This window comes from Pithys albifrons, chromosome 2 (genome assembly GCF_047495875.1).
Source record: "Pithys albifrons albifrons isolate INPA30051 chromosome 2, PitAlb_v1, whole genome shotgun sequence".
In the NCBI taxonomy this organism is placed as follows: domain Eukaryota; kingdom Metazoa; phylum Chordata; class Aves; order Passeriformes; family Thamnophilidae; genus Pithys; species Pithys albifrons.
The window spans coordinates 109810914-109819910 of record NC_092459.1 but is presented as its reverse complement, the minus strand read 5'-3'; positions in this window follow the sequence as shown (position 1 = coordinate 109819910).

Genomic DNA, 8997 nt, shown 5'->3' with positions numbered 1-8997 from the left:
TTTATTTCAGCTATCAGCCTGATGCTACCTGGAAATCAATATTTGAAATTTAAATTCTGTATTTTGTGGGTTATCAGAGTTTCTCTTCTCTGTACTGTTTTTTTTGGAGGGATTCCCCCCACTCCACTCCAGTCAGATCTGGTGAATTAATTCATTTAATCTCGATTTTTGGCTTCTGACATTCTTCACGATCTTCCCTTTGTTGTGAGTTAAACTCAACCCATGGCTAATAAATTAAAAATATCAAGTTTGCTTTCCCCACTGTCATGACTATATCAGCCCTAGAAGTTCATACAAGCCTCCTTCAAATTTTGTCAACCTCTCACCACTCTTACTTCCTTTCATGGGGTCTTTTGTTGTGTTACTCTGAGCCATGGAGCTCAGTCTTCTTCAACACAATTGAAGTCTCCTGAGCAGGACTTTGATACAGGGTTTCTCCCTTGCTAAGAGAACGGGCCATTACTGCCTGTCTCTGGTTCTATTTTAGACCAAGCAACCCACAGCTGAGTTTTGTGAGGGACCCAAACACAGGTGGAAAAAGACCGTATAAAAATCATTAGCATGTTTTTTCTGTGTCTCATCAACTCTTATGGAAGAAGCAGGGAATGAGCTGCTCGGAGTGGGCCAGTTACAGGCATAGACAGAAACAGATCTCCAGGTTCCTCAGAAAATGTGGGCCCAAATTGATAAGAGCTGAAGACCATAGACATTAAAACAGCAGCTGAGAACCCCCATTCTACTCAAAAAAAGGCCCCTTCGAATGTCTTCAGCATCAGACTGGGGCAACAAACTCTTTTTTGTAGAGTTGATCAGCAACAACAGACTAAGAGGAGGAAGGCTTATGATTAAACAGTATCTGCAAGGTAGTTACTCCTGTGAGAGACTAAAACCAAGCTATAGCATCCCTGTTGTATTTATACTGCTAAGATAGAAATAATCCAATTGAGAAAAAATGCCTTATTTGCTCTCATGCCTGAAGTTGACCAGAGATACTCTCACGAAGAACCACTGCTGCAGAAAATAGAAATTACTGGGGAAAAAATTACAACACACATGGGAAGACAATGCCAAGTAGCTGAGAGAAATGGGTAAATAAAGACAATTATCAAATGCAGTACGAAAACACAAAAGCTCCCTTTTATACTTGGCTTTTGCACCAGTCTTTTCTAGACACATCATATGTTGGCACTCAGCAAAGTTAGACGAGATGCTCAGCTCTTCCCAGCATTTGGGCACTGATATTCATTTCAGAAATGAAAGGGCCTTGTAATTAATTTGTAAGGCTGTACATGGTTAATTTTTGATGCCTTGTAAATGCTAATTATGAAAGCAGATGTTAAAGGGTTCCTCAGGAAATCAATACTTTATTATACAATAATTGCATCTGAAAGTCTAATGTTCTCCATAAGACTCTGAAAGAATGGAAGAGGTTGAGAGGTGAGATGATGCAAATGGTGGCTGCATGACCTGGAAAGTTATCAAGAATTTGAGGCCTAGTAAAATGTCCACATGTCATTAAAATATTTTCAGAAGTCCAACACTTACTGTGGAAAGTGAACTGCGAGTCCATCTGTCTAGATGACACTTTGGCCCAGTATAAACCTAGGCACAATTATAATTGAAATGGCTGTTTCTTTATTCATCCAAGAGCTTTGATTATTCCTTTGCCTGAATGATTTGTTTCTCTCAGGAGCAGCATTTCAGCTCTGTCCCCCTCATCTTCGCCTGGCTCACTCCCCAGTTGTTCCAGCTTTCTATATAGGAATCAGCAAGGAGCTACTGTTAGGGTTATAAGCCCTGGAGACAGGATACAGCTGAAAAATCATTCTTCCAAGAATTTCTGGGTCACTGTCTAATTGATACTAGCATTAGCATGCTTCATATTCATGTTTCAGCTCCACAGGCAGTACTTACTCCATACCCAGCCATGTAGGACTGCTCCGGGCAGTGAGTGGGAACCCAAAACAACACTACTGTATCAGCCCTAAGAATGCACCAGCCCCAAGACTTTTACAATAGCAAAACAGCAAAAAGGATTCTTTCTTCTGCTGTGGTCATCAGTGCAGCAATACATTCCTCTTTTATTACACACTTTTAAAAAGGTATATTTCATATTTCTTAGCGCTTATTAATTTGTAAAGAAACCACAAGTTATTTCCTTACATAAGTATGGGGGTGTTTTTAACCTTTTTTTTTTAAACTCTTGGAGGCTATAGAAGTCCAGGGACTCCAAAGGAAATGAGTTTAAGATTCAGAATGCTATAAAAGGAGTCCAGACCACGTTCACAAATAAGATACCTTTAACTAACAGCCAAGTATTTCACAGGCTGTATTGTAGCTTATACTTCGTTAAGAAAATGAATGAGATGTGAGTAGTGATTCATAAAACAATCTGTACATTTAACGCATGATAAAATAAGACAGTATTGCACAGCTTTCTTAGAGAGGCAAAAGGCGGTGCCTTGTGATCAGCAAACCAGTCAAATAAAAATCCAGCAGGAGGGGATGTAATGCTGAATTGCTGCAACCACTCCTACTGATTCACCTCTTCTCCAGCAACTCACCCAGTCAGCACATCCAAAATGAAATACGAAAATTTAATGTATGTCCCTGCCCCTACGTCCCTAAATGGGATGAAAAAAAGGCATTATGTGCATATGTTCATTTGTTCATGTGCATGAAGCACTTCTGTGTGAAAGGTGGTTCACACAGAACCTCCCTAAAAGGGATGAAAAAAGGCATGTGCATATGTTCATATGTGGGGTGTGCATGAAGCACTTCTGTGTGAAAGGAGGTTCATTCCTGTGCTGCTGTAAGAATTTTGATTTCATTGCCTACAAACAGGTCAGAAAGAATCTACCTCAATACATCACCCATGTGCTGACTGAGGTGGTTCCAGAAATTTCATTTCTCAGGAGAAAATTTCGTCTTTGCTGAACACAGCAAACACCCCAACAAATCTCCAAAAGTAGGAATCTTGGCACACTGAAATACCCTCTCTTCCCTTTTTGCCCAGTGATCCATTTTTCTGGCACTTGTCCATGATCAGCAAGATCTAATATACATTCATTTATGAAGGAGTGACACATCACTGCTTTACACCCATAAGCAAAACACTCAAAAGAAGTAACCTCATGCATACTGAAGAATTGGCAATGCCAAAAAGGAATTTCTTTTTCCAGCATGTCAAACATGACATCATTCAAAACTGCTAAGGGTGAAGAGCTCTACCTGTATGTTCCATAAACTCTGCCTGACAAAAGACGCTTCACTCAGTGCTTTGTAACCTGGGTGATGTAGTCAACACAGGGAACAGAAGTGAAGCTACCAACTCGATTCCCAAACTTTCCTGAGAGCATTACCAACACCCTGGATACACTTTTTAGAGACAAATCTGCACCCAGATAGTCACCAAGCTAAGCATCTTGGCTGCCTGAGTCCTGTTGAAGCCCACCCAGGATTTTGGAAATCTTGCTCTTGTTGTGAACTCTATTGAAAACCTATCCTGAAAGTGACCTATCTACAGGGACAGCATCTCCAGGTTTGAACACAATATAAATGTCCCTTTACAAGTCCAAGCAATGAAATTATATGTGTAATTCTTAACAACAACAACAAAAAAACCAAAACAAAAACAAACAAAAAAACACACAAAAAACCAAAACAACAAACAAAAACAAACAAAAACCCCACAACAAACAGGAAGAAATAAATACGCTTACCCCAAAATTTTCTTTTCTTCAGGGACAGCATCCACTGGTCTTATCCATCATCTTCACAGCTATCTGTAAGTCTGAGGACCCAATTCAAGTTCATCAATCCCTGCCACAAGCGCAGCTCTCCTGCTAAAAAGTCTGTTAGCAGGGGACAACTGAAAACTTATGATTGAAAATATGTCCTTCTGCCAACAAACACCTGTACTTCAGTCAAACACCAAACACTGTGTATACACACCTACTGGTGGCAGTTATGGAATAGCAGGAGCTTACCTTTGAGCTAGTCCATAACATGTAACCAGCATCACTGCTTGAAGAAAGGAAATGGCAAGGTAAACGCCTGAATGGGCTTTCTGTTCTTCTGCACAATGAAAAACACGCAAGGCATCTTATCATCCACACAAGGTGTGGAAGGAAATGAGATTAGCTTTATAAATACAGTGTCCACCAGGAATAGCTAACTAGGCACCTTAATTCCTGCTGCCAAAACACCAGGCCAGTTTAAGACTGTGGGACAGATAGAAACACTTCAAAGATGCTGACAAAATAAATTTGACCATGACGTGTTTGGTCTCAAAGGCAAGATTGAGGTGGGAAAGGGAGTGAGACAGCAGCTGCTGCAAGGGCTACACAAGCCCTACCACAACCAGCCATGCCATTACATTATTGAAGAAATTCTACAAGTGCAACTTAAGAAATGCAACTCAGTGTGACCATCCTACAGATCAATTCTTACAGCACTGTTGCTTCTCAAATGGTCTTAGAGATATCACGATGTGGTCTAAGGTATGCACATTTTTGTGTCCCCATACATGGAAGAAGAGTCTCCAGTTCTTTCTAGGCTGATGATGAAACATCACCAGCTATAGGCATAATCTTGGGCATGCTTTGGTCCTGGAAAAGCGCTATGAGGGCACCTCATTTAACTGCATCTACTAGACAGAGCAGTTTGGGAGCGAGGGATGCTACAAGCAATAGGAAAAAGGAATAGAGCTGAAGGGGGACTGCCCCCAGAGTCATTCTTACAGTACATAGGATTGTATCCTGACATCTCCAGGCAAGGCACCTCATATCATCTCCCTAAGAGAAGACAATTAGAACAGCCCTAACAAACTGTATTGTTCCTTGAGCTTTTGCCCAGAGTATTGTCTGAGAGAGTAAACTCAACAGTGCTGTCTTCAGAGAAGCTGACTATCTACTGCTGGCTAGCCAAAATGTGCTTAAAGAAGTCCAAGTATTTGAAGGAATATTTCAATGGGGTTTCTATGGTTTCCTACAGCACCTGATATTGTCACACTGGGATGATCTTCCACAAACTGATTATGCCACCTCAAGGGCTACTTTAAGTGGAAAAGGCATACAAGAGCATCTCTCACTAGAGTTAGTTGCTAGTCAGCACTCATATGAATGAGCTATAATTTGCCCAGAAGAAACAGATGCTCCTCAGGAGACTAAACTGGAATGGAGATTAGAAGAGAGGTTTTGCTACACTGAGAAAGATCATTCCTGCTACTGACATGTGGAGATACACATCTCAGTGGGAAAACACATACCCATCATCCTTAGCAGGGTAGGATGGCTTTATCCCAAACACAGAGAAAAGTCAAGGGGGAAGAGAGAAAATGATTGCTTTTCAATGAGATGACACATACACACACAGAGATCCCCAAACACACTGCCCTGAGTGTTAAAAATTATCCTTTGCATTTTCTAATAGTTCAAAGACTACCTTACTAAACACGTCATTTAAATGAAGAACAAAAGAATGGGGTTTTTTTCCTACTTTCTTGTGGGGTTTTTTGAGGCTTTGGGCTTCATACTTTTAAGTTCTCTTCAAAGCTTTGGGACTTCATGATTTAACGAAAGATAAGATTGTAACATAACATCTTGACTTCAGAAACTTGAATTTTAGCAAAACACAACTATTGCCATGCCAATGACAGAACAGTAATAGTTGGCCCCTCTCAAATTTGGTACAAACACCACCTGTTGAGTGATCAGCAGATGCCTCAGATTGGAATTTGGGCAACATTCCTTTGCTGTGAAGTCTCTTCTGTGTCACTCTGAATAAGAAGAGAACATCTACTTCAGCTTGTAATTGTCTGTTTTCTGTCTTTTTCTTTTTTTTTTTTTTTTGTTGCAATAATACCACCAGTTCTGTCATCTCAAATTTGGTTGAAATCATAGATTTTTGTCAAATAAGCTTTCCCAGCATATTACAAGAACCAACACATTCCTATGACTTTAAAGTAAAAATTCCAGAGCAAAGAGTGGTTTTGGAACAAATAGAGACTTCTGCAGCACTAAAGAACTTGGAGGTTGAACTGATTATAGACAACAGCAAAACCCACTTCAACACAATGTTGAAAAGTAAACATCATGGGGTGGGGAATAAAAGGGGGGGAGGGTGAATGTTAAGATCATTCTGATTTTTCCCTGTTGTCTCAATTTAAAGATTTTTATAAATAACACATTTTTAAAGATTCACTTTCCTCCATTGATTTCTAAGTCTCTAAAAAGTTTTCTGCCATACTAAAGAGTTTTAGTTTGTGCTAAAGTAGTAGTTCAACACTATATTGCTCCAATGTAATTATTTTTTAAAGAGACTTAAAAGTATCATTATCTTCATTCCATAGGTGAGGAAATAGCTTATGTAAATTGCTGAAGGTCACGAACCAGTCAACAATGGAGGCTCAAAGCTCTCTCTCCCCTGCACTCCACTTTATGGGAAATGGAATTAAAGAAAATTTCTAAATGAAAAATGTTATTTTTCCTTTTAAGTCCTGGCCTTAATACCTGACCCAGGGACTACCAATTTTATGCTCTGAAATGTCTGAGAAAGTGGAGGGATCTAAACTGAATTAACTAGCAGGAGCTCATATCAGTAAATGAGGGAAAGAACCCACTACAAACACTTTTCTTTCTGAAAGTATGGCTGCTGAGGCTCTACTTGATTTTTTTATTCCTTGATATAGTTGAATATGTGTCAACTCATCCAGACAGCCCCTGTGCATCTTTGCTGAACAGAAATTTCCAGTCATCAGGTTATCCCTTTGCAGGGCTACAAAAAACCAGAGAAGGAATGCTCTGCTCCTTGCCTTGACCAGAGTTCAAAGGGATCTCACACCCTAAGGATTCTCCTGTCTAACATGCCCCTTTAGCTTCAAAACTATCATAACAGGACACTTTAAGTTCATGAAGGTTTGACATTGCATCTACTTTGCAGACTTTTCATCTTCTACTCTCAGCAGCTTTCCAGCTCAAGCAATAAAAGACCAGAGTGAGAGATAATAAGTAGAAGTTCACTGCTGTCAAAGATGCTACCAGCCCCTCATTTGAATACTGTGCTCTTCCAACCACTTGGGCTTCCTTGCCAATTAGTTATCCTTCATCCTTTAAAATAATTGGTCTTTTATTCTTCTCTTTCTAGACTTTGGAACCAGAATGTTCCCCCACCCTTTCTAACAGTATTTGGAGGAACTCGCAATATTTACACAGCAGAACTCACTGGCATTAAGAAGCCACATTGGTTGACATATCTACCTAGCATATCACCTGTTCCATGCAAAGCAAGCTATTGAAGTCAAATAGTTTCAACTGGTCTCTAAAGACAAGTTGTTTCCATCAAAAAGTCTCCTTTTCCCCTAAAAGTCAAGCATTTTAACCTGCCAGCCAGGTCTCGTGCAGAACCTTTGCAAATACAGTTTTATGTGCCATTAGGTGTTGACTCTTAATCATCATCATCATCATCATCATCATCATCATCATCATCATCATCATCATCATCATCATCATAATAATAGTAGTAGTAATAATAATAATTTTAAAAAATAATCACATCTAGCAAGAGTCAGATTAGCATTTACAGAACATCACTTCTGGTGGCCCTATTATCACTAAAACCTTACACATTTATGGTAACCCAAAGCAGAATGTTGGAAACTCACATTAGAGCATTTCACCAAGATGAGACTGGCAAAACTTCTACAGCTTTTTCTAGGCAAAAACCTATTGCTTTCAGTAGGATATAGGGATGCTCATAAAGTAAAAATGACTCTAAGATTTCATGCCTTTTAACTCAAGTGGATGCCGCCAAAATTTTCTGCTCTTATTCTCTACATAGAATAGGTCAGTGCTTCCTGCATTAACCTCTATCCTGCTTCAATATAGCAGGTTTTACATTAGGAAGCTTCTTCCAGTTTCACTGCACTCTACCTTGGGGTTTTATATCTAACATACTAAAGTTATGCTCAGAAAGGTTATTCAATCTGCAGACAACATTGCTGTGACAGGAGGAAGGGACACTCCCATCCTTCACTGAAGCCAGGGCCCAAGTGAGGTAGCAATGTTCATGAGCTCTTCAGTGGGAACACCCTCCTATGAGAAGAGGCTGAGGAAGCTGGGGGTGTTTAACCTGGAGAAAAGGAGGCTCAGAGGTGACTTCATCACTCTCTACAACTACCTGAAAGGAGGGCACCTTATTGGAAAGGAGGGGACTAATAATCTTGCCAAGGTGTGTTTTGTAATTTTTATACACTGACCGAGACATCTCAGGAAATGGATTTGGCTTCCCCAGTACAAGACAGGCATGGACATAGGAGAGAAGTCCAGTGAACAGACACTAAAATTATTAAGGGACTAGAGTCTCTGTCATATGGAAAAATCCTCAGTCAGCTTGAGTTGCGCAGCCAGCAGAAGACTTGGGGATCTTATCCATATACATAAATATCTGATGGGGATTCTGGTGGGCAGTAAAGAAGATGGAGCCAGGCTCTTCTCAGAGGTGCCCAAGGGGCGACTGGCACAACTTGACGTACAGAAAATTCCATTATTAGTGTAATAGTGGTTAAACAGTGAAATAAGTTACCCAGAAATTTGTGCCATCTGCATCCTTGGAGATATTAAAAAACCCCCACTGTATATGATCCTGAGTAACTTGCTCTTGTGGACTCTGCTTTGAGTAGGGTTAGTTGGACTAGATGATCTCCAGATACTATTTCCCACCTCATCCACACTGCAACTCTGAATTTTTAACCTTTTTAAATTGAAACAAACAATTTAATATTGTTAATATCATGACTGACAACACCCACAAAGTAAAAATGTTTGTTTTTCAGCCACCTGAATAAAAACTCTCAGCTGATCTATGAAGATCTGCCCCTCATCAGCAACTAGGGTTGGAGATGTACCTTAGCCTCCCCTGCCCTTCATGCCTTGCCTATGACCAAAGCAAGCTGTATTGTTCCATAGGAAAGGTGGGAATTGTGACTCCAGTACAGGG